General features: G+C 39.6%; 1 protein-coding gene across 3 annotated transcripts in view; it reads left to right on the forward strand.

Moving 5' to 3' along the window:
- The window catches only part of MAP3K13 (mitogen-activated protein kinase kinase kinase 13), a 132,355-nt gene that overhangs the window by 31,371 nt on the left and 74,703 nt on the right, over window positions 1–26,281 (forward strand). The window contains exon 1 of one of the 3 annotated variants that reach the window (XM_082693484.1): window positions 8,471–8,714. The exons of the other annotated variants lie outside the window; for them this stretch is intronic. The gene's annotated coding sequence lies outside the window, so the exon portion shown is untranslated. Of the gene's footprint in view, window positions 1–8,470; window positions 8,715–26,281 lie in introns of those variants that run through there. 3 annotated transcript variants of the gene reach the window in all.

The raw sequence follows: 26,281 nt of genomic DNA on the forward strand, positions 1-26,281 counted from the left end.
TTAAAACACATACTTTGCTGAAATGGTTTTGGGTTCTGTGCTCTCTGTTCCCTTCCTTGGTGTTCATAATAAACAGCGGGCTATGGTGCTGATTGTGAATCTGTATAGTGTGAGCCTATTTACGGAGAGTCACGTAAGGCTCCTTTTAAAACAGGCCAGTTTTGATTCCGTGTTGACATGTTATCCACTCTGACTTCCAGTTCCATAGCTACTGCTCTTGTACACGTACAGTCTTGTCTTGGAATAAAAATACTAGTATGTGCCTTATCAGCTTTACATTTCACATGAGCTGTCTTTTTTTTCTTTCAAGATTTTTCTTTATTGACTTGTCAGAGAGAGAGCATAAGCAGGGGGAGCAGCAGGCAGAGGGAGAAGCAAGCTCCCCGCTGAGTGAGGAGCCTGATGACGGACTTGATCCCAGGACCCTGGGATCATAACTGAGCCACCCAGACATCCTGATAAAAACTATCTTTGAACAACTATCCTTATTCTCTCATACCCAGTTTCCCCAAATCCTTCCCCTTGGAGGCCCAGTTCCAGTTTGCCTCCTTTTTATAACCGGCTGTAACCACCCAGCCCCAAATAATCATTGTATCAGAAAGAGAAGACCTAGTTCAAGCCCTGGGCAAACTACAGCATAAGGACAGGGTGTGTTTGTATAAGGACAAGCCTTTATTCCCTTTACAAACATGTCAACTTGCCAAAGACAAGTAAACGGTAAATACTGGCTATAGTCTAGACCAGGAGGAATGGCTCCGAGCCTTTATTCAGCCTCACCCCCACATTCCCAGGGCCCGCACAGAGCCTCAACACCATGCACCTTCTTTGCTCTTGGGACATTTTTCTCCAAAGGACAGGACAGGCCTTTTTCTGTTAAGAGCTTTGATCTTACCTCTGTATGTCAGCAGAGGGCAGCAGAGAGCACCATTCTACAGCTTGTGTAGATCTCCAAGTAGGACAGTTTCAATCCCCTAGTGCTTAGGGAGACAAACATGGGGGGCATTTTTTTTTTTTTTTTTTTAAGCTGTGACAAAGACTGGGGCTGGTATAGGCATGGAGAGTGCTAAACATTTTGCAGTTTGTAGGACAGTCCCATGCAAGCAAGACTATTCTCACCCCCAAATGTCATTTAACTTCCTTCTAGTGTTGTTCTCCAAACTCAAGTAAAACATCCCTGTGTACCCCACTGATTTAGTACTTTCACCAATTTGTGTAGGGGTCATCTCACCAAATGTCCTTGAGACTAAGAACTGGCTTTTTCATCTTTGCATGAAACTCTGAAACAGTTTTTTTAGTTCACTTTTAATTTTTAGTCATTGAATGATTGTAAACGGGTCTTTAATGGGGGAGGGACAAGGGGTAATGGATAGAATTTAAAAGTAGGGGGGGTGCCTGGGTAGCTCAGTGGGTTAAAGCCTCTGCCTTCGGCTCAGGTCATGATCCCAGGGTCCTGGGATAGAGCCCCGCATAGGGCTCTCTGCTCAGCAAGGAGGCTGCTTCCTCATCTCTCTCTGCCTGCTTCTCTGCCTACTTGTGATCTCTGTCTGTCAAATAAATAAATAAAACCTTAAAAAAAAAAAAAAAGTAGAGTCAGTAGGTTACAGAGGTTAGATAGAGCTAGATTAGATTAGATGAGCCAGTCTTCCTGAACTTTAATTTTCTCACATATGAAACAGGATGAATATCTACCCTATTTTAAAGTACTTTGTAAATTGTAAAGCGAAGTACAGGATTGTTTATAAAGAATGTCTATGACCAGATTTGTTCCCAGTCATTGTTTCTGGAATTTAGGTATCCTGTATGTGAAAAGAACACACGTATATAAGGAAGATATTTGAGCACAAAAGGCATGGTGGGCTCTGTGCCATGTGTTCATTCCTGGAGCCCTAGCTTCAGGTGGCTGCGGCCCCCTCTGAACTACTTGGACTGAGAGTGCTGGAGAGACAGTGTTCTCAATGCAGAAGATGCAGGAGCAGACTAAAAACAAAATGGCAGATGTCTGCTATTCCTATGTTTTGCTCTTCAGTTCTCTTGCTTGCACTATGTAGCTAAAGTGGAAATGCCAACCCGTATCGAGCTAAGAAGGGTGGAAATTAAAACAGGTTCAGAAGAACAGAAGTTAGATAGTTTACCTGGCCTCTCAGAAGTAGCACCAAGTCTCTGTGGATGTGTGAAGTAACATATAAATTTCTCTTTTACTCTTTCAATATGGAAAGTGCCTTTATAAACTCAAGATACTATTTTTAGGCCCACGAAGGTTAGGTTTATGGTACCTTGCCAGAATTTGTATATTATGGAATGGTGTATTTCAGGGATGCTAAATATTTTATTAATTGAGAAATCCATTTTCTTTTGATTTATTTCACTGCATCTTCATTATTAATCAGAGAAGATTTCTTACATCCTTCGTTTGCAGTCATCCTTTTGATAGGGATAATACATTAAAACTTCATTAAGCTCTTAAGATTTATTCCAAATAGCACATAAAATCTCTAAGCAATTGCTTTTCTCCAGCTGACTAGATGTTTTATTATACTTTGATGAAAAATATTAAAGACTTCAAATCCATTTAACTCAAAATATCTTCCAAAGTTTGCTATAATGATGTGTACCTTTAGGGTTATCTTTTATCATAAAGATGATTGTAGAATCTATGGACATGAGACTCTCATCTTTTTAAAGGTTAATAGGTAAGTGTTTAGTATACATTTTTTATTTATAGTTTGTTTCAAAAAGGATTTGTAGTCCTTACCATGAAATATATGTACAATAAGGTTAATAAAAGGGAAATCAAACCCAAAGCAGGGAGGAGGTTTTGCTAATGACAAAAGCTAAAATAGATATAGATATATAGAATGATAGACATATTTGAGCCTAAAGTTGGCTTTGAGCTTCCCACCGGCAGGAACAACAACAACAAAAAAATGGAAATATAATATAATGGAAATATAATAAAAATGGAAATATAATCACATTGTTGTTATTGAAAATGTGGGTGCCTAATAATTTTTCAAGAACAGAAAACTTTTCCCTGGTATTAAGTTCTAAAATGAATTCTTTGTGTGAATTGCTGGTATATGAGACATCATGCAAGGTAATGGACAACACAGAAACAATATTGCTGTTCCTTATGATAATTCTTGATAAAAGCAAGGCATAACATGAAAGCTGTGACAATGATTCTGCTAAGGGGCACTAGGTTAATGATATTTTAGGTAAGAGGTAGCTTTCTGATGATCCATCTATCTCCTTTGGTACAAGGACAAATTTTAGTGATCCTTAACTGACTGAGCCACCCAGGCACCCACATTTTCATGATACTTAAAATAATTTATTTTTCCCTTAGATGTTGCTTAAAAGTCGCTTTCTCAGCTAGGCATTTAATGGCAGCTAGACAGCAGCAATAACAACAAAATGGAAATAATAGTTTGCTGCAGTCTTTGAATATTGAAATTTGAATATTTAAAATTGACACTGCTATCCACGCTATCAAACCATATGCTCTGAAAACAGGGAAAGTTAGAGTTAACATTCTGATATGAAAGTAAGGAATTTCAGCCAGTGTTCCCACCTAGTAGGTTGTTTTCCATATCAGTTCAAATGATTGTATATAAACTACAGGTTTTCTTGAAAAATTTTAGCTTTTTTTTTTTCCTATGAACTGAGTTTTTGGTCACCTGGCTTAATCTCCTGAAGGTTCCCTCCTCCTCGGGTGCAGTCCCTCAAAGAGTATTGCCCAGTCTCCCAAAGGAAAATGATTTGGATGAGCTTTTCTTTGGAAAATGTGTCCCTAGTACATATTTTTAAAGAATTTCCTACAAGAGATCTGTTGAAGTTTATTATAAGCATGTGTTTTTCTCTGTGGTTTTTAATCCCTGGATCTGCAAAGTTGTTGAAATTTCCCTTGCTGAGAATAGAATGGCCCATGGTATTTGAATAACAACAATAAAACAAATAGCTACTAGTATCATTTGCTGAGTATCTTTTATATTACAGATTCTGTGCTAGTCTTCTCATGTATTCACTTTCACATAATAGGCATGGCCTGTTACTATTCCCATTTAAAGAATGAGAACACAGAAACTCCAGTTTACCTGAACTTACAAAACTACTAAGTGGCAGGGTCAGGATTTGAACCCAGATCTCTCTACTAGCTTTTAATTACTACACATTGGTACCTGTGGAAGAAATCTGAATCTTCATGCATTAGCCTCGAGGTCATTATCCTTTTTTGTGGTATTTCTGACAGAAATTGTCATCAGATCATTATACTTTGATCTTCTCTTAGATTCTGGCTTAAATGAGTAATTTTCCTTAAAAAAAATTTTTTTTTCTTTAAAAACAATCCTAGACTAGCTCATACTTTTTATTAGCAGAATAATTATACCTTAACTTCTATTCTTAGGTTGTCTTCTAATAATGAAATTTGAATATCTTCTTGAGAAGCAGGACCAGAGTAATCTTCCAGTCATTACTGAGATTTGAAGAGTTTAATTTGATTCTTAAAAGTGCTTACTCACCTTGATAATGACTTTGTAGTCCTCCACACTTGGCATGCCCACATGCTAAAATAAAAAATTAATTCTGATGATGGGACTTTGCTTGATAACTCTAGAGTTGCTGTGTCCCATACAGTAGCCACTAGCGAGCCACATGTGAATATTTATTTTAAAATTTAGATGTACTATATGGTGGCTAACTGAACATAATAAAAATAAAATGACATTTAAATGAACTAAAATATAATTTAAAATTCAGATCCTCAATCACAGTAGCCACATTTTAAATGCTAAACCGTCACATGGGGCTACTGTATTAGTGTGAATTATAGAATACTTCCATCATTGCAGGAAATTTTGGGCAGTGCTGCTCTTTTTTTTTTTTAAGATTTTATTTATTTATTTGACAGAGAGAGATCACAAGTAGACAGAGAGGCAGGCAGAGAGAGAGAGGAGGAAGCAGGCTCCCAGGACCCTGAGATCATGACCCGAGCCGAAGGCAGCAGCTTAACTCACTGAGCCACCCAGGCGCCCCAGGCAGTGCTGCTCTTAAATGTACATTTCTCATGGCCCCCTCTCCCTACCTTCCTTCTGTTTCCAAAACAACAATGGCTTCTTCCAAGAATTACCTCTACAGTTTCTGTAATTTGGAGGAGATAACTTATCTTCCCAAAGATTTCCCATGATATTCAACAGGAGAAATTGTTGTTGGCCCTGTCGGTATTTCTGTGGTACAGGGAAGTATGCTGACCCTGACCAAGTTCATCTTACTAAAATGGCAAGTCCATATAGCCAGCTTATTTTTATTTGCCAGATTACATATAAAGCCAACTTCTTAGGTGGCTGTGTTTAGAACCACTTATAGGCTGTGTTTTTGAATTACACCAGAGACTACCCTCCTCCCTGGTAGACTAGTTGAGTGATGGTGTTGCTGTCAAATCTTATAACAAATCGTTGGCTTCCATAACAGAGTTGAACATCTTGTTGACCAACTTTTGGGGAAAAAAAGATTATTTTCTGAAAAATCTGATTCTTTTAGTGTATCCTGGTTAGTTTTGATTGTTGTCAAAAGAAACAGAGATGTATATTCTTAATTCCTTTCCATTTATGGGTTCTAAAATAATCTCGGTCCATGGACGTATTGATATAAGCCAGTGTGGTATCCTCAGGGCTACTAGGACTATACCAGTCCTGTACTTGTCTTGAGCAATACTAGTGGTCCATCTATTCCATAGTGATACTCCACAGTAAGCTCGTTTAGAGAAATTTGCTGGATATGTTACTTGCCAATGATATTCTATTGTTTGAGTACATAGAACAGTGCTCTGAACATCTTTGCTGTGTGTAAAATAGTCCTGGAGGGTCTTGTTGCATTTTGTTTTTCCAAATGAGCTAAGCAGGGTACAGTATTCACTAGTGTCAGGCTTGAACCCTCCATAGCCACACAGAAACAGGCAACCACTCTCCTTTTAGCTGTACTCAATAGTCTGATTAAGAAATAGAGGAAGATCTCTGTTCAGAATGTTCTTGGTCACTGGACACCTCATAACAGAGGCCTTATATTAGCTACTGTTGTTCCAGCATCAAGGATTTCCCAAATTCAAAAAAGTTGTGATCAGTTTTAGTATTGCTATTTACTATTGGTAATCATGAAGTGAAATGATAGGGTCTAGGGGCAGTGGATTATATTAATCTCCACTTTTGTGTAACTTCTAACATTTTTAAAATAAAGAGTAAAGAAATGTCATGATTTATTTATTGTGCTATCATGTTTTATGAGTTCCTTATATATTTTGGAAATTATCGGATATGTGTTTTACAAATATTTTCTCCTATTCTGTAGGTTGCCTTTTCATTCTATTGATTAAAGCTTCTTAGTTTGATATAGTCTATTTTTGCTTTTGTTGCCTTTGCTTTTGTGTCATCTCAAGAAATTATTGCTAAAACCAATGTCAAGAATGGGCAAAGGACTTGGGGCACCTGGGTGGCTCAGTGAGTTAAGCCTCTGCCTTTGGCTCAGGTCATGATCCCAGGTCCTGGAATGGGACCCCACTTCGGGCTCTCTGCTCAGCGGGGAGCCTGCTTCCCCCCCTCTTGCCTCTCTCCCTACTTGTGATCTCTCTCTGTCAAATAAATTAATAAAATCTTAAAAAAGAAAAAAAAAAAAGAATGGGCAAAGGACTTGAATAGACGTTTCTTCAAAGAAGACATACCAATGACCAATAGGCATAGGAAAAGGTGCCCAACATCATTAATTGTCAGAGAAATACAATGTGAAACCTCAGTGAGTTATCACCTCATACCTCTTAGGATGGCTACTATTTAGAAAAGGATAACATATGTTGGCAAAATTTGGAGAATTTAGAACCCTGTACCCTGTTGGTGGGAATGTAAAATGGTATAGCAACTGTGGAAAACAGTATGGAGATTCCTCATAAAATTAAAAATAGAACTATCATATGATTCAGCAACCCCACTTCTGGGCATATGCCCCAAAGAACTGAAATCAGGATCTCCAAGAGATACCTGCACTCCCATGTCCACTGCAGCACTATTCACAATGACTAGCATATGGAAACAACCCAAGTGTCCATCAGCAGATGAACAGATAAAGAAAATGTGGTGTATACTTATGATGGAATATTATTCAGCCTTAAAAAAGGAAATTCTGTCATTTGAGAAAATGTGGATGAACCTGAAGGACATTAGGCCAAGGGAAACAAGCCAGTCATAAAAAGACAAATACTGCATGATTCCGCTTCTATGAGATATCGAAAAGAGTCAAACTCGTAGAAGCAGAGAATACAATAGGGGTTGCCAGAGATGAGGGGGGAGGGAAATAGGAGTTGTTATTCCATGGGTGTAACGTTTCAGTTTTACTAAATGAGTAAGTCTAGCAATCTGCTCCACAGCTTTGTGCCTGTAGTTAACAATGTGGTCTTATATTGTGCCCTTCAAAATTTGCTAAGAGGGTAGATCTCATGTGAAGTAGTTTTACCATAAAAACAAACCAAAAAACCTACAAAGGAACACAAGAAAACCCTCTGATTATGTCTACTGCCTTGACTATGGTGATGGTGTTGCGGGTATTTGCATGACTCTGACCTCTTCCAGTTGTACAAATTACATATGTGCATTTTTTTATATCTCAATAAAGCTGGTAAAATATTTCTTAATTAGAGAGTTTTAAATGTCATGAGCTCTTGGGTGAATTTAATATAGCTGTTTTAATATAGTAAGGCATCTTATTTTTAAAAAATTTGGTCTAAGAATCATTAAGAGCTGTTTTGGAGCTGTGTCTTAATGAGGAAATATTTACCTACCTTATTTAAATGCAGCATTGCTCTTCCACACCCACTTTGATGCATCACAAAGGTGAGCAAATGACATTATTCTTAAAAAAATTACATTTATGTAATATTGTCATATATATATATATATATATATGAAATATATATATATATATTTCTTAACCACTATTCCCATTAATATTTCCCTACTGTTTTTCTTTTAGGAGGCTTGGTGAGCAGGGCTACATTTCTTACTCATCACTAGTTTTAGGAACTCTTTCCCTGACTTTGATTTGTTTTTTATCACATCAGAGCAGCACACATTGCTGAACAGCAAGAAAGGAGTAAAGAAAACAGCTCTAACGAATAAGAGTGATTCTTCTATATGCATTTTTGGTAGCCCTGATTCCATCGAAATTCTATTTTGATTTTCTCATTCAATAGCAATACAACGTTTTCACGACTATCACACACACACACACACACACACACACACACACACACACACACACACTCCACCCCCCCCCCCCCCCCCGCTCCCCCTCAAGCTGCCAGTCTGTCTTAAGGCAGTGGCAGACGCCTGATTGGCGGGCTCTGTTTATTCTGTGACCAGATTCCTCCTAAAAGAAGGCAGGCCATGAGTGCCTTAAGCCTATTGGTCGGGCCTGCTCTGGACCCTCCCCTTCTTTTTCATGGCACACACCACAGAGAAGTCTGTGCGGAATCCTAAACCAGCCCAATTTACATCCATTCATGAATCTGTGACGTCAGCAAGCCTTTGGGCTTCTTTGCGGTGGGCTGGAGGATTGTGTGGGTGGAATCCCCCTCCCCCTTATTTTTCTGATTCTGCAAGGCTTTTTAAATTAACCTTCCACCTTTTTAAAGCAAGAAAATGGAACGGCATGTGTAGGAATTCTTCATTGTTGTGAGTATCACACTCTTTTTTTTTTTTTTTTTCCTGTTTCATCAGCATTTCTAGCACAAGGACAGATGGAGAAGGTATTTGAGATTTGAGTTGATTAGAAAGCTGATATTATTGAGGGAGACTGGGTGAGAAAGACAGAGCGGAAGACAGGGGCAAAGAGTAATCTGAAACCCAGTTAGAGCTCCGAGCCTCCCAAACTGACAGCTGGTTTTCCCTTTGCTGGTCGGCTTGCTTGCTAGACGTGGACATTTTTCATTTACGGTTCTGCACGTTACCTCTGGATGCGGGCTTGGCTTTCCTTAAAGGGAGATTCATTTCTCGGAGAAGAGGATGCGGGTCGCGTGAGAGGCAAAGCCCCCAGCTGGTACCAGAGAGGTGCCGGGGGAAGCTGGGTCAGCGAGACAGAGCAGGTTCTAGCCTGCCGAGCTCTGGTCTTCCTTTCTGCCGCCCTTTCTGTTGTGTGTCACCCTTCACCTCCCCTTTGTTTCGTAATTGTGTACCAGTCAGGGTCTTGAGCTTGCAATTTGGGGAAGATAAATACTTGTCCGACCATTTTTTTCCCCCTCTAAAGCTTTTATTATGGGACTCACAGGGGTGTATTTATATATCTTTAGGGCTCTTTCTGTCACTCTGTGCATTTTATTTATATTTTCAAAACTTAAAAGCCTGCACCAGAGGCAAAAGGAGAATGATCCTTAAATTCTGATCTGCAAAAATCCCCGAATGAAAATTAAGAAGTGGTTTCGTAATACATTCCATAATTATATTGCATTGAAATGCACATGAGTGTTTTCTGAAGATGAACGTCCAGCTGAAAATAGTTTATTCTGCTGTGCTTGGCAAACATGGGAAAGTTCTGATATGTTCCAAGTATTAAGTTGGTTTGATACTTTTGCTTCGAGGTTTAACAGAAAGTTAGTATTTGTGATCGAATTTATTTTCCAAGATTCTGGATTATATTCTGGTGAAAGTTGGGATCATAAAGAAGAGGGATGGGACCCTGTGACATGTCCTGCCCCAGGGCAGCTCCTCAACCCAGATAACCTAATAGCGTTTTCCACCTCCCTCACTTGGAGCAAATTATATTCTAGTTGGCAGCGTCTACCTGCTTGTTGTCTCCAGTGAGAGGGAAAGCAAAATGTCTGTTAATTTCTTATCATCCAGCATTCTTGTGTTTACTTTGTCTAATCAATACTTAGTTTTGAGATTTTTCCTATTATCGTCTTTTCTCATGAAATAGGGCTTCTGAACTGGAGCTCTCATGACCTGTTTTGAAGATTATTAGTGACTCTTCCCACTGTAAACTCATTTAGAATTACCTGAGAATTTGGGGTTTTCTTTTGTTTCTCATCTTGGCATTGCCCTTACTCATTTTGTTTTTCTGAATGCATCTGAACTCACCAAAGAAGGGAGAACTTATGCCTCTTTCTAAATCAGATCTTTGTCCTCTACTCAGATAACTATGGTTGCATATTGTGCAATTTTTTTAATAGGCTGGGTTGAGCAAATGACACAATTTCTCTGTATTTGTAAGCATCTAGACTTCTTTCATCGTTCTTCTGTGTACCTTCAGACTTTGCTGAAAGTAGCAATTGCAAAGTTACTCCAAATTACTGAAGTCCAGATCGTTGCTGGATCAAAGACTGAATTCTTAGATTTTTTTCTTTTTAAAAAATGTGTTTATATAATTAAGCTCAAGAAATGTTCATCAAACACTGTCTTTTCTATACATTTTGGCAAGAGGGCATTATTTCCATGAAAGAAATAGTCTTTACTTTGCATTTTATTAAAGTAAAAACTATCCCTTTAAGGCACAGAGTAGATACAGAATCTCCCTCTCTCTCCACTCCTAGTGGCTGTATTCTAGATTATATTTATTTTCCTGTATAGTGTACTTGTAGGGAAAAAAAAAACACAATAACTCTTAATTGTTTAATATCAAACAATAAAATCCTGTGTATCAGTGACTGTCAATAGATGCCTTTCTGTTTCAAAATTGAAGCTACTCCAGAAGTAGGAATTAATTTATTTAGTAAACAAAGTCAGTCAAGCCAGAGCCCTCTCCTGGGGAACTGTCAAAAGCATGGTTCCTAAAGGACCAGAGGCCATATCCACTGGTAGAGGCCGGAACAACAGTACTTTGGATGGCAGAACCAGTCAGTTTGGTTTGCACTGTCTACCTACCCTCTCTCGCTCGGCTATAACTGAATTAATTGCTTGTGGAGCTCAAGTGAATCAAGATGGCCAAGATGACCAATGCTGCCAGGTGGCAGTCTGACCCTTATAATTTTGACTAAAATAAAAAGCATTTCCCAAGAACACTGCTTTACTTTAAACAACAACAACAACAACAACAAAAGAGTCATTTAAGAGCTAATACCCTCCTGCTCTGTGTCGGTTGGTTATTCCTTAAGAATATAGGAGGAGGGGCGCCTGGGTGGCTCAGTGGGTTAAAGCCTCTGCCTTCGGCTCAGGTCATGATCTCAGGGTCCTGGGATCGAGCCCCGCATCGGACTCTCTGCCAACAGGGAGCCTGCTTCCTCCTCTCTCTCTCTCTGCCTGCCTCTCTGCCTGCTTGTGATCTCTGTCTGTCAAATAAATAAATAAAAATCTTTTAAAAAAAGAAAAGAATATAGGAGGAGAGAAAGATTTAGAAGATGCCATATTTCCTCCTAAGGAATCTAGAAGGGGAGATACCATACACATATAGGGTGATCAAGATTGGAATTACTTGGGGAACTTTCTCTTTTTCAGTGGTTTTTAATAATGTTCATAGAGTTGTTCTACCATCACTGCAATCAATTTTGAGATATTTTCATCACTGTAAGAAAAAAAAAAAGAAAAAGAAACCCATACACATTGGCAGTCACTCCTCATTTCCCCTTAGCCCCCCAGCTGTAGGCAACCACTAACCTTTATTCTTTATACAGAGATTTGCCTATTCTGATCATTTCATATTAATGAAATCATGTAACATACAGGCTTTCATGACTAGCTTCTTTCACTTGGATAAGGTTTTCAGAGTTCTTCATATTACAGCATATATCAGGGCTTCATTCCTTTTTTTGTGGAATAATATTCCATTGTACAGATATACCGTGTTTTACTGACCCATCCATCAGTTGATGGACATTTGGGTTGTTTCTCCTTTTTGGATGTTCTGAATAATGCTGTGAACATTTGCATACAGGTTTTTGTGTGAGCGCGTGTTTTCATTTCTCTTGAGTATATACCTACCAGTGGTATTGCTGGGTCCTATGATAACTGTATGTTTCACATTTTTCAGGAACTGCCAAACTGTTTTACAAAGCAGCTGCACCATCTTACATTCCCACCAGTATAAGCCTCATATAAGGCTTTCAGTCTCTACAACCTTGGCAACACTTCATTATATCTCTAATTTTGATAAGAGTATCTTAGTGAATTTGAAGTGCTATCTCCTTGTGGTTTTCGTATGCATTCCCCTAATGGTTAATGATGTTGATCATCTTGTTATGTGCTTATTGGCTCTCTGTATTTCTTCTTTGGAGAAATGTCTATTCAGATCCTTTGCCCATTTAAAAAAAGTTAGTTATTTCTTTTTTTGCTATGAGTTTGAGAGTCTTTGATATGTTCTTTATCAGATATATGGTTTGCAAATATTTTCTTTCATTCTATGAGCTGTCTTTTTACTTTCTTGGTGGTATTGTTTGCTGTGCCCCTTTTTAAAAATTTTGATGAAATTCAGTTTCTTCACTTTTGTTGTTGTTGTGCTCTTAGTGTCCTATCCAAGAAGACTTTGCCTGACCCAAGGTTATGAAGATTTATCCCTATTTTTTAAAGGGTTTTACAGTTTTAGCTCTTACAGTCATGTCCGTGATCCATTTTGAGTTAATTTTTGTGCATGGTATAAGGAAGTGTTCAACTGCATTCTTTTGAATGAAGATATCCAGTTCCAGCAATATTTGTTGAAAAGACTGTTCTCTCTCCCATTGAATTGTCTTGGCACCCTACCAGGAAACTTAAAAAAATACTGATACCATGCTCTTGCCTCCAGAGAGTCATATTCAATTGGCCTGTGGTGGGGCCCAGACATCTGCATTTTTTAAAAACTCCCAGATGATTCTACTGTACATCCAGAGTGAAAACTATTTGCATGGATAGAGGGTTAGTTTTAAAAAGAAGAGGGACACTACTTCTGAATCAAGAAAAGTCAAGAAGACACAGAATTCTAAATGGAAAGGAGAGAAAAGAGGAAAATTAAGATTCATACTAGAGAGCATGGATTTTCTTGCTGAGTAAGAGTTAGGCATTTTCAAAGAGGTTAGTGAGATACATTAAAGGAAGAGAAGGAGCTGATACTTATTAAGCAACTTCTCCATGCCTAGAAATCTGGGAGCTTTCACATACATTATTTCATTTAAAATATAATCCTCGAGGTATGAAGTACCTCGAGGTACTACTACCCCCATGATGAGAAAAGAGGCTCAAAATGTTGATGACTCAGCCAAAGACACCAGGTGGTGCATATGATACCTAATCCTGAAATCCAGGTCTAATTCTCCACCCCATTCTCTTTCTTCTGTATACCATGGCTTTTGAACATTGAGATCTACCTTCACTTGTTATTGATTTGGTCTAGCAAGGGTCTGAGGTTTGGCAATGGTCTAAGGTCTTCTCTTGCAATGCTCTGGAAAGGACAATGGAGTAAGACAAGTTGGATGGTGGAGAGTAATATAGGGTTAAGTGTTGGTACAGCAGGTGTGGTAGAAGATAAGAGGGTATGTGTAAATGAAGATTATCATGTGACAGTTAATCAGGGAGCCCATGCTGGCTATGCTCTATGTAGATAGAGCCAGCAGGAAAACTCCCAAGAGGACAAAGGAGCAGTATACTAGGGTTGAGAGAATAATTGAAAGGAATGGTGGAGAGATGGGAAAGAAAATAAATCAAATAGAACTAACAGGTGTTGAAGTGTTGGCATTCTTTTAATCAACAAATATTGAACATTTACATAGCAGTGAAAAAAAAATTCTTGCTCGCTTGGGGCCTTATTATATTGGGAAGACAAATAAAGTAAATTGGGTTTAGGCAGTGATAAATTTTAAAGAGAAGAGTAAAGGTGGAAGAGGAATAAAGTGTGCTGGGAGTGGGGTAAAGTCAAAAAGGGACTTCTTCAGAGCACCTTGTTGGTTCAGTCAGTAGAGCATGTGGCTATTGGTCTTAGGGTCATGAGTTCAAGACCCATGCTGGATGTGGAGCCTACTTAAAAAAAATAATTTAATTAAAATACATTAACATTTCTAAAAGGGACTTTTTCAATGTATGCTTTATTTGTGGATATAGAGTCAGAGAGATTCAGAGAAACTAAGGAAATATCAAACCAAGTGGTTGACCAAGTCAGGCACAATGGGTATACAAAGAGAACTGCTCTAAGACTAAAACTCAAAGTGAATATTTAGTATTCACTGTTTGTTCATCACTTTATAGCCCGTGTCTGGCTTTTTTGTCTACATTTGTTTTTTATAGGAGAACCATTTTGGGGGGATTAGTGATTTTTCTGCTGGGCAGAGGCCAGAGTAGAGGTGGTACTTGGAAAACTTTTCTAAATTTTGCTTGCTGCCCTGTTAGGATCAATCCATCTGAATATGTGGGTAGATGTGGGGCGTGGGGGGCGGTGTGAGGGCTGAGGGGATGTCCTTTCAGAACATCACACTGAGAATTACTGCATGGTGAGTGATAGCCAATGAGGAGGATGTGTTCTAGTTGTCAGATGAATCAGGGGAAGAACCACCAGTGATGGCTTAAATAGCTTTTGCTTATTACACTTTAGCAGAAGGTTCTTGTGCACCACCTTGAACAGATGATGAATTGAGCCCTTGCATGTAGAGGTTTTAATAATGAGGTTCTTTTTTGCAACCATATACCTACCTTCTTTCATCAACCTAAAGATTTCTTATATTAAAATGGATAAAATCAATGTACTTTCTGTTTGCCTGCCTTATAAGGCACAAAGACACAATGGAAAAGGCTTCGGATTAAGGCAGTTAAGTACCTATGTAGCAGTATCAGGTCATCCGTGGCAAGACAGTTCTCTTGACTTTTTAAAATTTGTCATCAGCTTTCATTTCAAAATATGAGATGAAGACTTTTTTTAGTGATCTCAAGTGTCCTTTCTATAACATCGTAACCTTTCTTGGCATCTCATTATTACCAACATGGAGAAGATGAGTGACAACTCATAAGACAATCTGGTTAAAATCTGTCTTTACTCCAGTTCTTTCATAGTACTTTTCTACCAGTTTAGCCCCCATGGGATGTTGCTACAGCTGAGGAGGAGGGGAAAATGTCTTAAGTGTTTCAGATGGGTGAGACACAGAAAGGTTAAGTCACTTTGGGATCTGCCCACGGACTTCATCATAAGCAGGAAATAGGATCCTAATGAGATCTGACCCTGCCACCTTTGGGCATGCCCATATAAATGTCACTTGTCTTGGCCATTATTCTTTGTGGTCAAGAGAGAGCTTCCATTTAGACTGGTGATCTGGGCTAATAGGAAATACGGCAACAGATAATTTAATAACCTTAGTTTGGTTATGTGTTACAGCCTTTCTTTATCTGACTTCTGTTAGTGCTGTTAAGAAGCAAAATTCAGGGCACTTGGGTGGCTCATTCAGTTAAGCATCTGCCTTTGGCTCAGATCATGATTCCAGGGTCCTAGGACTGAGTCCTGCAAATTGATCATATTGGCTCCTTTTGTCCATCTCTCAATACCTCCTGTCATTCTTTAAATCAGCTGAAGCATGATGAAGAGTGAAAGACTATAGTAAATAAGAAAATGAGAACCACTAAATTCATAAATGGTACAACCAGTCTTTGAAAAAAAATAAGATTTTTGTGAAAAAATAAGATTTTGTTATTTTGTATGAGAGTTGCTACGTTTTGAGAATTATTCTTCCCAGACTTCTCCAAATAACAAGTTGGTTGATGGATTGGTGTCTTGAGTTTGCAGATTTTTGTCCAGGAAAAAGATAAATTGTAAAAATTGCAAAACAGAAAACATCCTTCCCATCTTAGGTTCATTTCATCAGTCTAGAATTTTTCTTGTATTCTTTTTTATTTGTATAATAGTCAAGGAGAGCTGTCTCATGTCTAGGCCTAACAGCTATAATTTCAGATAGTGGCTTCCATTTAGTAACAATACCTTGTATGTGGAGCCGTGTGGTAAAAGCATCTTGCAAAAAGCACTCGTGTATTACAGAGAAGGTTAGTAACTGTACAGTTTTAGTTGTTTAAAAATTAGAGGAGAAAATGTAGGACTTCCCACTGACAAACGGTAATTGTCTTCAATCCGCTGATTTGTACCAAATTCCTGGGCTAAGGTAATAGTTGAATTCAGCAGTACTAGGAGGACATTTTAGTGCAACTCTGGATCCCCAAAAGGGGAGAAGTAGAAGAATGAGTTGATTGATGGTGAAGGGCTTAGGAAATAGTCAAAGATAGAGGACTGGAGAAAGGTGATAGAAAAAAGAAGGGGGGGGGTGGGGGAGGAGGAAAAAGAAGGAGGGGGTGGGGGAGGCAGAGCCCAGGGAGCCTGTGGTTGGACTGATGGTTTACCATGGGCAGGTGGCAGCCAGGAGAGCAGCTTCTATCTTAAATCAAAGAGAATGGATCGGGAGCCAGACTGAAAAGAAAAAAAAAAAAAAAAAGACTCATTTCGAGTCCTAAAAAGGGCTGTCACAGTTGCTATTACTAAAGAGGGCTCAATTTGCAAAATAAGCCCACTGAGGCTTCTTATTACCCCTGAGGCGCTGTGCCTACATTTGTGGTAGCTGTCCTGCCTGCCTCTAATGGGACACATTAGGCTATCCGCAGGCACGGATAACCATGGATAATTGAGACTAGGGAGATCAAGCCCACCACAATACAAAACCGTGACTGCTTTTTCCAGGGAAGATAATCTTTTGATTAAAGCGAGATTAAGCATTTTACTAATTACGCACCAATTATTTCCTCTCACATAACAAATTCAAATACATATGTACCTAAGAAGAAACACATGCAACATACCTTTGGATCTTTTCAGTCACTACTCTCTAGGCCGAAAAGTACAGACTCATTTTAAATCTTTGCTAAGCAGAGAAACTCCTGGGAAATACCCACCTGATACCGCAGCTGCCAGGGCTCAGAGCCAATGTGAAAAGAAATTGTAATTGTACTCCTTTGCCAGGTTCTCCTCCTGGCCCACCCACCCCCATCTTCCTCCTCCTGTTTCTGGCCATTTTTGAACAGAACCCCTTCCATCTGTTTGTCTAATCAAAAATAACTGAACATTTGCTTTACGCTGTTTATGTTAATGATCAAAGCCAGGCTCAAATCTAACCTTTAAGTAGTCTCAGAGACCTGGAGACCAGAGTTGATTCTTTGAGAAAGAGAAACAATCACATAATCCTTTGTATTTTCTGTTAGGGCAGAAGCCCTGTTTGGAGAAAAGATCATAACGCTCGGAAATAGAACTCACTTCGCATCACCGGCTCTCCTTTGATCCCAAGGTTATCTACATGATAAGGGCTTCCTTTAACTGAATCTTAACACCTTTGATACTGGCTTTTGTTAGAGTCAACTGCTTTTGGCCCAGATGGTCTTACAAATGGCTGTCCGTCTTTTTCCTGCTATTTAAAAGGCTGTGGGATGGTTTTAAAAACCAAAGAACCATCCAGCCACCTGGATTCTAAAAGCCTTGAACCGAGTCTGGAAGGTGAAAAGGAATGACCAAGAGAAACTTATTATTAATGCAAAGCAAAAGGGTCCCTAGGGTAAGGAAGAAGGAGTCACTCCAAGGGAGTCCAGGAGACTGACTATACTTCATTAAAAGCTTCACCAAGCTCAAGAGTAATTTGAAACAGTAATTGTTATTTACCTGAGATGCATACGTCTTGTACCCAGAGATGTCTTTATGCTGGAGAACAGTTATGTTTGGGGATTGGCCTGAAGGCTCAGGATGAGGAAACTGTAGTTTCAGGGCTTCCATCTGCCAAGAGAAATCTCTTCTGCGTTATTCCTGGGTGGTTGCAGTTAAGGATTTGCCAAAGACCAGAAACTAAGCTTGTGGGCCTGGTTTGGGGACCTATCCTTCCACAGCTGTATATTATCACAGGAAACTGAAAAAGTAAAAAAAAAAAAAAATTCTTTGACACTTTTTACCAAGTGAATTTTTCAGATCATCCTATTTTGTATGTAATTCCTAAAGTATAGTTTGTGAAAAACTACTCAGTAAGATTTTTTTTCAGGTACTTTAATGTTAGCTTTTGTAGAAAGTGTGCCTAAATAACAAGAGGAAACAACAACAACAACAACAACAACAACAATTTTTTCCCCTTTATTTCAACTGAGAAGTTGACCAGCCATATTGGCCTCCCCCTACCAGCTGTGACTAGGTCTAACCATCCTGGCTAGCTAGCTCGCCTCCACAAAACCTGGTGTGGATTTCTTTTGATGAGCTATGCATCGATTATTTTCCTCCCTTCTCCCGCTCCCAGCAAAAAAGATGTATTACGAGTTTAAAAACTGCAAGCTTAAATCCGGGAAGAGATCTACCCTGGAATCGGCTTACAGGGTGGTTCTCAAAGTGTGGTCCTAGATCAGACCATCATCGTCACCTGGGAACTTGTTAGAAATGCAGATTCTCAGGCCAGTCCCCGGATGTTCTGAATCAGAAATGCTGGGGATGGGGATGCCCAGGCAGCTGTGTCTTAACAAGCTAGCTAGGCGATGCTGATGCAAACTGAAGTGTGAGAATCCTTGGTTTATAGTAGAGCTTGTCACACTCCCCATGTGCATGGGAATCACCTGGAATTTTGTTAAAAACCAGATTTTGGGGGGCGCCTGGGTGGCTCAGTGGGTTAAGCCACTGCCTTCGGCTCAGGTCATGATCTCAGGGTCCTGGGATCAAGCCCCGCATCAGGCTCTCTGCTCAGCAGGGAGCCTGCTTCCTCCTCTCTCTCTCTGCCTGCCTCTCTGCCTACCTGTGATCTCTGTCAAATAAATAAATAAAAAATCTTAAAAAAAAAACAAAAAAACAAACAGATTCTGGGGGCGCCTGGGTGGCTCAGTGGGTTAAGCCTCTGCCTTCAGCTCAGGTCATGATCTCCGGGTTCTGGGAGATCCCCCGCTTGCCTCTCTGCCTATTTGTGATCTCTGTCAAATAAATAAAATTTTAAAAAACAAAAACAAAACCCAGATTCTGATTCACTTAGTGTTGGGTAATTTTTGTCAGCATTTCTAATGCGTGCCCAGGTGATGCTGATGACCCTAGTCCTTGGACCACACTTTGTAAGTAGTGGCGATCTGAAGAATCTCAACATGAGCCATTGCAAGAACTGCATTAAGTGGGCTTTGCCAAAACTGAAATTTTCCCAAAGAAATACTGCTAAAAGAGGAGGAAGTTTTAGGCCTAAAGATTTAATCACAGAATTATTTTAATGGAAAAATAGAAAAATATGGTCGATACTCGCTATTTGCAGATTGTGTATTTGTTAATTCACCTACTCACTAAAATTTAGTTCTCACCTCCCAAATCAATACCTGTGATGCTTTTACAGTCATTCAGAGACAGACATATGCAGAACAGAGAAAAATTTGAGTTGCCGGAAATACATATCCCAGTTCAGATGGAGCAAGGTGACACTCTCTCCCTTCATGTTTCAACGTTCATACTGTGGACAAGTGCCTTCTCAAAGTCAATTTCATGGGGTGTGCTGGGGTGGCTCAGTCGGGTAAACGTCTGCCTTCGACTCAGGTCATGATCCTGGGATCCTGGGATTGAGTCCTGTTTCTCTCTCTTCCTCTGCTGCTCCCCTGCTTGTGTACTCTCTCTCTCTCTCTCTGTGTCAAATAAGTAAATAAAATTTTTAAAAATAAAATAAAATAGCCCCAAGCATAGTGCTGAAATATTGCCTAGTATTCCTGGTGCAAGAAGGCTGTGATGTGCCTTACAGAGAAAGTGTGCTTCGTTGAGGCATGATCTACTGTGCTGGTGACCATGAATTCAGCATTAATGAATCAACAATACATCAAGTAAGGTGTCTTCAAATAGAAACCCACATAAAACAAGGTTATGTATTGATCAGCTGATGAAAATGTAGTGACTAGAAACCTACCCGTGTATTTCTCCAAGGAGCTGTGTGGTTGAGCATCCACTAATCCGATCCACTGTTCGCAGAGACTTTATGGAACAAGACAACCAGAGTCAACTATAGTTAGTAGCCAATTAATAGACTATATGCTGCCATTTTAAAATGAGGGTGATGTAATCTGTGCAATCAGATGAAAAATGTGTATGATGTTTTGGGAAGAGAAAAGAAATGGGAATCAAAGTTTCAAGAGTAGCACAGAGCTTTTTCAAGTAAAAAATTGAAGCAAGTATGCCAAGCCTTTTTGAGTTAGGGTGGTAGAATTATTTTTTCTCTATTTCTCAAGTTTTTATAATACTGTTAATTTGCTTTTATAATGTTACACTGTAAAATATGTGTCTTACTAGTTCTTCCGGAATGATAAGATATGAAAAGGGACCACTGGTTAAGAAATTGACCTTCTTAGGAAAGACCTTACTAACATCAGTATAAGAGAGTATGCTCTCTGTGTTAAATATCAAAATTGTTCCATGTGAATATTGAAGAGAAATTTAATTGCAAACCCCCAGCAAAGGTAAAACAAGTACTTGGTAGGTACTTCTGAAACCAAGCTTTGGCAATAATTTATCTTGCCTAAACATAGTTCTTCTAACTTCTCTCTGTTTTCTACTTTTCAACGTGATTAATAGCTTGGCTTCTGAAGTCAGAGAGTTGAGTCATGACAGTCCCATCTATTAGCTATCAATGCCTAACTGAACACCTCTGAGTTTCCCCCCATAGATACAATGAGGGCCCTTATAGAACCTAGTGAGAGTACCACAAAGGGCTGAGCTGTGGTCATGTCCCATGATTCTAGTCTTCTCTTCCCTTCCACATGCTTTTTTCTGCTCCCATTCCCTTTTCCCTGCCATAGAGAAAGTCAAACAAAACCGTCTTTCGTCTCTACTAGGAATGGCCATTTTATGAAACTGTTCACAATTTAAAAAGCAGATGAGTTGAATATTTCCCTCTGACTCCATAAAATAAAAGCTTAAAACTGAAGTCCACACATTCTATTTGAGCGTGGCCTATGCTTTTTTGATAGTGGGGGTGGGGGCTGGGTCACAGATCTTGAGAAGGATTTGTATAAGAAAGTTTCTCTTATCCTGGGACCCTGCGGAGAACACAGCTTTCAGAATACGTTCTTGAATGGCCGCCATGTGCTGATGCTGGGTTAGGTATTGGGATGTAGTGACTCTAATGCTCTTGAACAATCTAGCCATGGCAATTGCCTTCACAGAACTTACAGTCTAGGAGGGGAGCTAGTCAAAGAGTCATTATAATAGATATGTGCTGTTGGGCGAGGGGGGAAGGGGTCAGTGAGTATGGGCCACTGGAGGAAGACGTAAGTGGGGCATCTCATCCAGACTTGAGTGATCCAGGTACATGAACCCCAAAGAACAAGCAAGAGCTGGGTGGGAAGAGGATGGTACGGAATGTGCATTGTATGCCAGGGGGACTACAAGTGCCCAGAAGTAAGAGAGTGGGGGCAGTGAATTCCAAGAACTGAAATGTGATTGCAGGGCTGTATCAAATATGAGGCTAGAGAAGCAAATCATGCCAAGAGGGTTGGACTTTATTCTAGGAGCAGGAGGTTTTACAAAGTTAAGTAGTATGTTCAGAATTACATGCTAGAAAAAGCACTCTGGCTATGGAGAGAATGGAATAGGATGGAGAGACTGGAGACAAGGCTACAATTAGGGGGTTGTTAAAATAATCTAGGCAATGGTGAAGATGAGCTGTGCTAGAAAGGGTTATTGTGACGTGCATAAATTTAAAGAGATACTCAGAATGTTGAAGGATACTTTTTTAAAAGGTAAAATGGTGATTCATACACATATCAAATGAATGTATGTCAAATATTATACTTAACCCATTAATTTAATGAGGGAACCAGTAAGATCCTATAAGGAAGATCCCCAAAACACATATACACGTAGGCAGAAAGGAATTTTGGCGTGCCAAAATGAATGTGCAACTAGGGGCAAAACCAGTCAGTATCCACAGAGCATTAATAATCCATTGCATTCCATCAGACTCAATTCATTCACATTTCTACGGATAAGAATCAGTTGCATTACTAGACATTTGCTACAAATTTAAGCTGTAAATATCTCAAAACCAAGGCAAGTCTCCCAGAAACTGGGAGTGGTGCCCTAGGCAAGGATACCCAGTATTCTTTTTGCCCTTTTCAAAGTCTTTTGACAATTTTCCCTGACACAAAAATATCTACAGGACTTTGGTGATTAGTTGGACATGGTAATGGTAAGTGGAGAGGAAAAGAGAAAAGTCATCTGTGCCATTTCATTCGTTCAAGGAAGCTGAGGAAGCATGCAGCTAAGAAATTGAAAATGAAACAGGAGGGGCCAATGGGAAAGTTTCGGAGGGAAGAGAGAGTGAGCAATGGGGTCACGGAAGAGGATACACAGAGAAATAAAGGGTTGAGACCCTAAACTGGAGATGCTTACTTATATCTTGGGCCCTTACAAAGGAGAACCAGAAGGTGTGCAGGGTAGAATTACCTGGCTACAAGGTTTGAAGAACTATTCCCAGTAGTCCTCTGATCTGTAGTGTCCATATTAGAAATCTTCCTTTATCTTACGTCCCTCTGGGCAGTTGCCCTTCTGTACCTGCTTGCTTGGAGTAGAAGTCCAAAGAACGGTGTTAAGAGTGTAGAAAGTCATTTTGATTCAATGAAGTTGATTTAATGCAAAAAAAACCTCTGAGGACAGAGAGAGTCTTGTGTATCTCTGTCCCTGGGATATCTGCCATAACATTCAGTAATGATATTTCATAAACAGATAGAATCAAAGACTAACATACTGGATTATGGCCTGAAGAATTCAAGGGCTTGCCCAAGATCATATAGCTGCTTATGTAAGGATTCTAGGATTCAAACGCAGTTCTTCTGACTCTAACGCTCTTGTCACCAGGATGAGTGAGTTATGTTACAAACTCATGGAATTTTCAGCCTCCCAATTCTTAGGAAAGATGGTTTCTTATGGTTCCAGTAACCAAATATAATTGCAAATTTTAGATATGCCTTTTGTAGGGAGAGGTTGCCTTCTAAAAGGACCCCTCTAGAAGTCAAATAGACTTAACAAATCATCCATTAACTGTGACCTTGGACAAGTTATTTGACCTTTCAGAGCCTCAGTTTTCTGTCTATAAAATGGTGATATATTGACCTTCATGAAGGTATAAAGATTAAATAAGACAAAGTCTATAAAAAGTTGAAGCGTAATAGGTGCCTTAACAGATGTTAGCATGTTTTTCTTCTAAGGCTTAAAGCTTTTAGATGCTTACTTTATACTAAAATCTGCCTCTATTTTAACATGGGCTATATTTAGGACTGAAATCCTTTTCTTAAGTCTTATCTAACCTAAACTTAGTTTCTTAAAATATAATTTCTGTAGAAAGGTATTTGTTTCTTGATATGTTTATCACCTATTTCAAATCCTTTGCTTTTCTTTCTTCCCAGTATACTAACCTTTGCCATTACATGTTTCTAAAATCACACTGCTGTATTACAACTTAAATCGCGTTTGTTTAGTTACAGCATTTGGGTCCCCTTTATTTCTCAGATTTGACAGGCATCTCTATCTTAACATCTGTTTCTTTCTTCCTTCCTTCCTTTTGTTCTTTCTAAGATTTTTTATTATTTAAGAGAGAGAGAGCTGGGAGACTGGCAGAGGGAGAGGGAGAAGCAGGCTCCCGGCTCAGTGGCCGGGGCTTGATCCCAGAACCTGAGCATGACCTGAGCCAAAGGCAGACACTTAACCCACTGAGCCACCCAGGCTCCCCTTAACATCTATTTTTAATTCTGCTTTAAAAATACCATTACAGGGGCGCCTGGGTGGCTCAGTGGGTTAAGCCGCTGCCTTCGGCTCAGGTCATGATCCCAGGGTCCTGGGATCCAGCCCCGCATCAGGCTCTCTGCTCAGAGGGGAGCCTGCTTCCTCCTCTCTCTCTGCCTGCCTCTCTACCTGCTTGTGATCTCTCTCTGTCAAATAAATAAATAAAATCTTAAAAAAAAAAAAATACCATTACAGGGGACACCTGGGTGGCTCAGTCAGTTAAGCGTCTGCCTTCGGCTCAGGTCATGATCCCAGGGTCCTGGGATTAAGTCCCACATGAGGCTCCTTGCTTAGTGGGAAGCCTGCTTCTCCCTCTGCCTGATGCTCCCCCTGCTTGTTCTCTCTCCTGACAAATAAGTAAATAAAATCTTAAAAAAAAAAAAATACCATTACAGGCCATTTGGGTGGCCCAATCGTTAAGCATCTGCCTTCGACTCAGGTCACCACCCCAGGGTCATGTGATTCGAGCCCCATATTGGGCTCCCTACTCATCCGGAGCTTACCTGTCTCCCACTCCCCCTGCTTGTGTTCCCTCTCTTGTCCCTCTCTCTGTCAAATAAATAAATAAAATCTTTTAAAAAAATAAAAATTAAAATACTGGGGCACCTGGGTGGCTCAGTGGGTTAAAGCCTCTGACTTCAGCTCAGGTCATGATCTTAGGGTCCTGGGATCGAGCCCCACATCGGGCTCTCTGCTCAGCGGGGAGCCTGCTTCCTCCTCTCTCTCTGCCTGCCTCTCTGCCTACTTGTGATCTCTCTGTCTGTCAAATAAATAAATAAAATCTTTTAAAAAAAAAATTAAAATACGGGTACAATTCAGGATTGTGTTTGTTTCCTTCTTAAAAATCATTTCCTGAAATTCCGTAACAGTATTCTGTTCCTCTGCCATTTCCTGAAATATGCAAATATTCTGAAATCATAAACAGGCAGATATATCCTGCCAGACCTCTTGTGACAAAAGCATTTCAGGGAGTTTGAAAGTGATGTAATGATTGGGTCCATTTCACACTATTGGGAAAGGGGATTGTTACTAAACCTTGTAAGCCTCAGTTTTCCTTGGAGAAGGGTCCATGATGCCTGCTCCGTTTACCTCACATGGCTTCTGTGGGGCTCAAAGGAAATCCATATATATGGAATTACCTTGGAAACTGAACTGCATATATAAATGTAAGATAACGCAGTGTTTATTGCTATTTTCTGCCATTCTTTTGATGTAAGTCCCTGAGAACATAGGCCGATGGGGCACACTGCAGGGAGTGTGTGTATGCCCCTAAACAAATGAGAGCCAGTTGTGATCTTTATCTTCCTTCCTCAGTTTTTCAGACTGGCAGTCAGAAGGCTTTATGTGATGAAATCCTATATGCTCAATTTGGAGCGACTGAAGGTATTTAGAACTTTTCATTGCTGGGTGTTGTGTTTGCACCACCTAGCAACCTGGCCCAAGACAAACAGTCCCTGTGAGCTGCACAGTGACTCTCTCTACCTGTCACTGCTCTGTTAACGTAACAGCAAACATTTACTGTACCTAGAAGATGGTGTTCCCCTCCTCCCCTTTACTATTAAATTAATCTTGTTCTGTAATTGTTTTAATTTTTTTAAAGGTTTTATTTATTTATTTGACACAGATCACAAGTAGGCAGAGAGGCAGGCAGAGAGGAGGAAGCAGGCTCCCTGCTGAGCAGGGAGCCCGATGTGGAGCTTGATCCCAGGACCCTGGGATCATGACCTGAGCTGAAGGCAAAGGCTTTAATCCACTGAGCCACCCAGGCACCCCACCGTAATTGTTTTATAATCTCCAAAAGTAACCCATAAATTGAGAGAGTCTTACAATTGAAAGACATAGGAGAGGCCATTTGGTTCAATCTTTTTTACTAAAGCAGGAGTCTTATAATTTCTTTAATAGATTGAGCATTTCCAGGGATGGGGAGAGTGAATTGGTTTTGATATATCCTTTTGCATTGTTGATTATTTTGATTCTCTATATTCACAGAATGGATTTTTTTTGTTTCTGTTTTTGCTAAAAAGGGTCTTAAGAGACCATTCTGGTTTAATTCCTTTCATTTGCACATGAGGAAATTAAGGCCCAGAAAGGTTAGGTGACTTGCCCAAGGCTAAACAACTAATTTATGACACAGCTGGGACTCCTGATTCCTGGTAGCTTCTTTCCAAATCATTAAACAGCAAAATTACTGAAGTCCTAAATGTTGAGTAGTATTAAATGCTATTATGCACTATATAAGCACTTTAGTATGCAGCATATTTTAGTGTGACCAATATTTATGTTGTAATATAAATAAGCTTATTTTGATTTTGGTGGAGAAAATCTAAATCTTTCTTTATAATTTTGTACAAACATCTCCTTAAAACTTCATGAAAACTTCCCTGTTTTAAGCTGTAATTTTTTTCTTCGCTTTCCTTTTTGGGGGACAGGGATTGGGAAGAAGTCATCAGTCTGATTCTTATATCTAAGAACTTACATGGCCAAAAAAGACGCAAAACCACATTTCTCTGCCTCACATGAGGTTTGGGGAGTGGACTGGAGCCAGGGGCTTTTTTCTGTT

Source organism: Mustela nivalis (genome assembly GCF_964662115.1).
Source record: "Mustela nivalis genome assembly, chromosome: 1".
In the NCBI taxonomy this organism is placed as follows: domain Eukaryota; kingdom Metazoa; phylum Chordata; class Mammalia; order Carnivora; family Mustelidae; genus Mustela; species Mustela nivalis.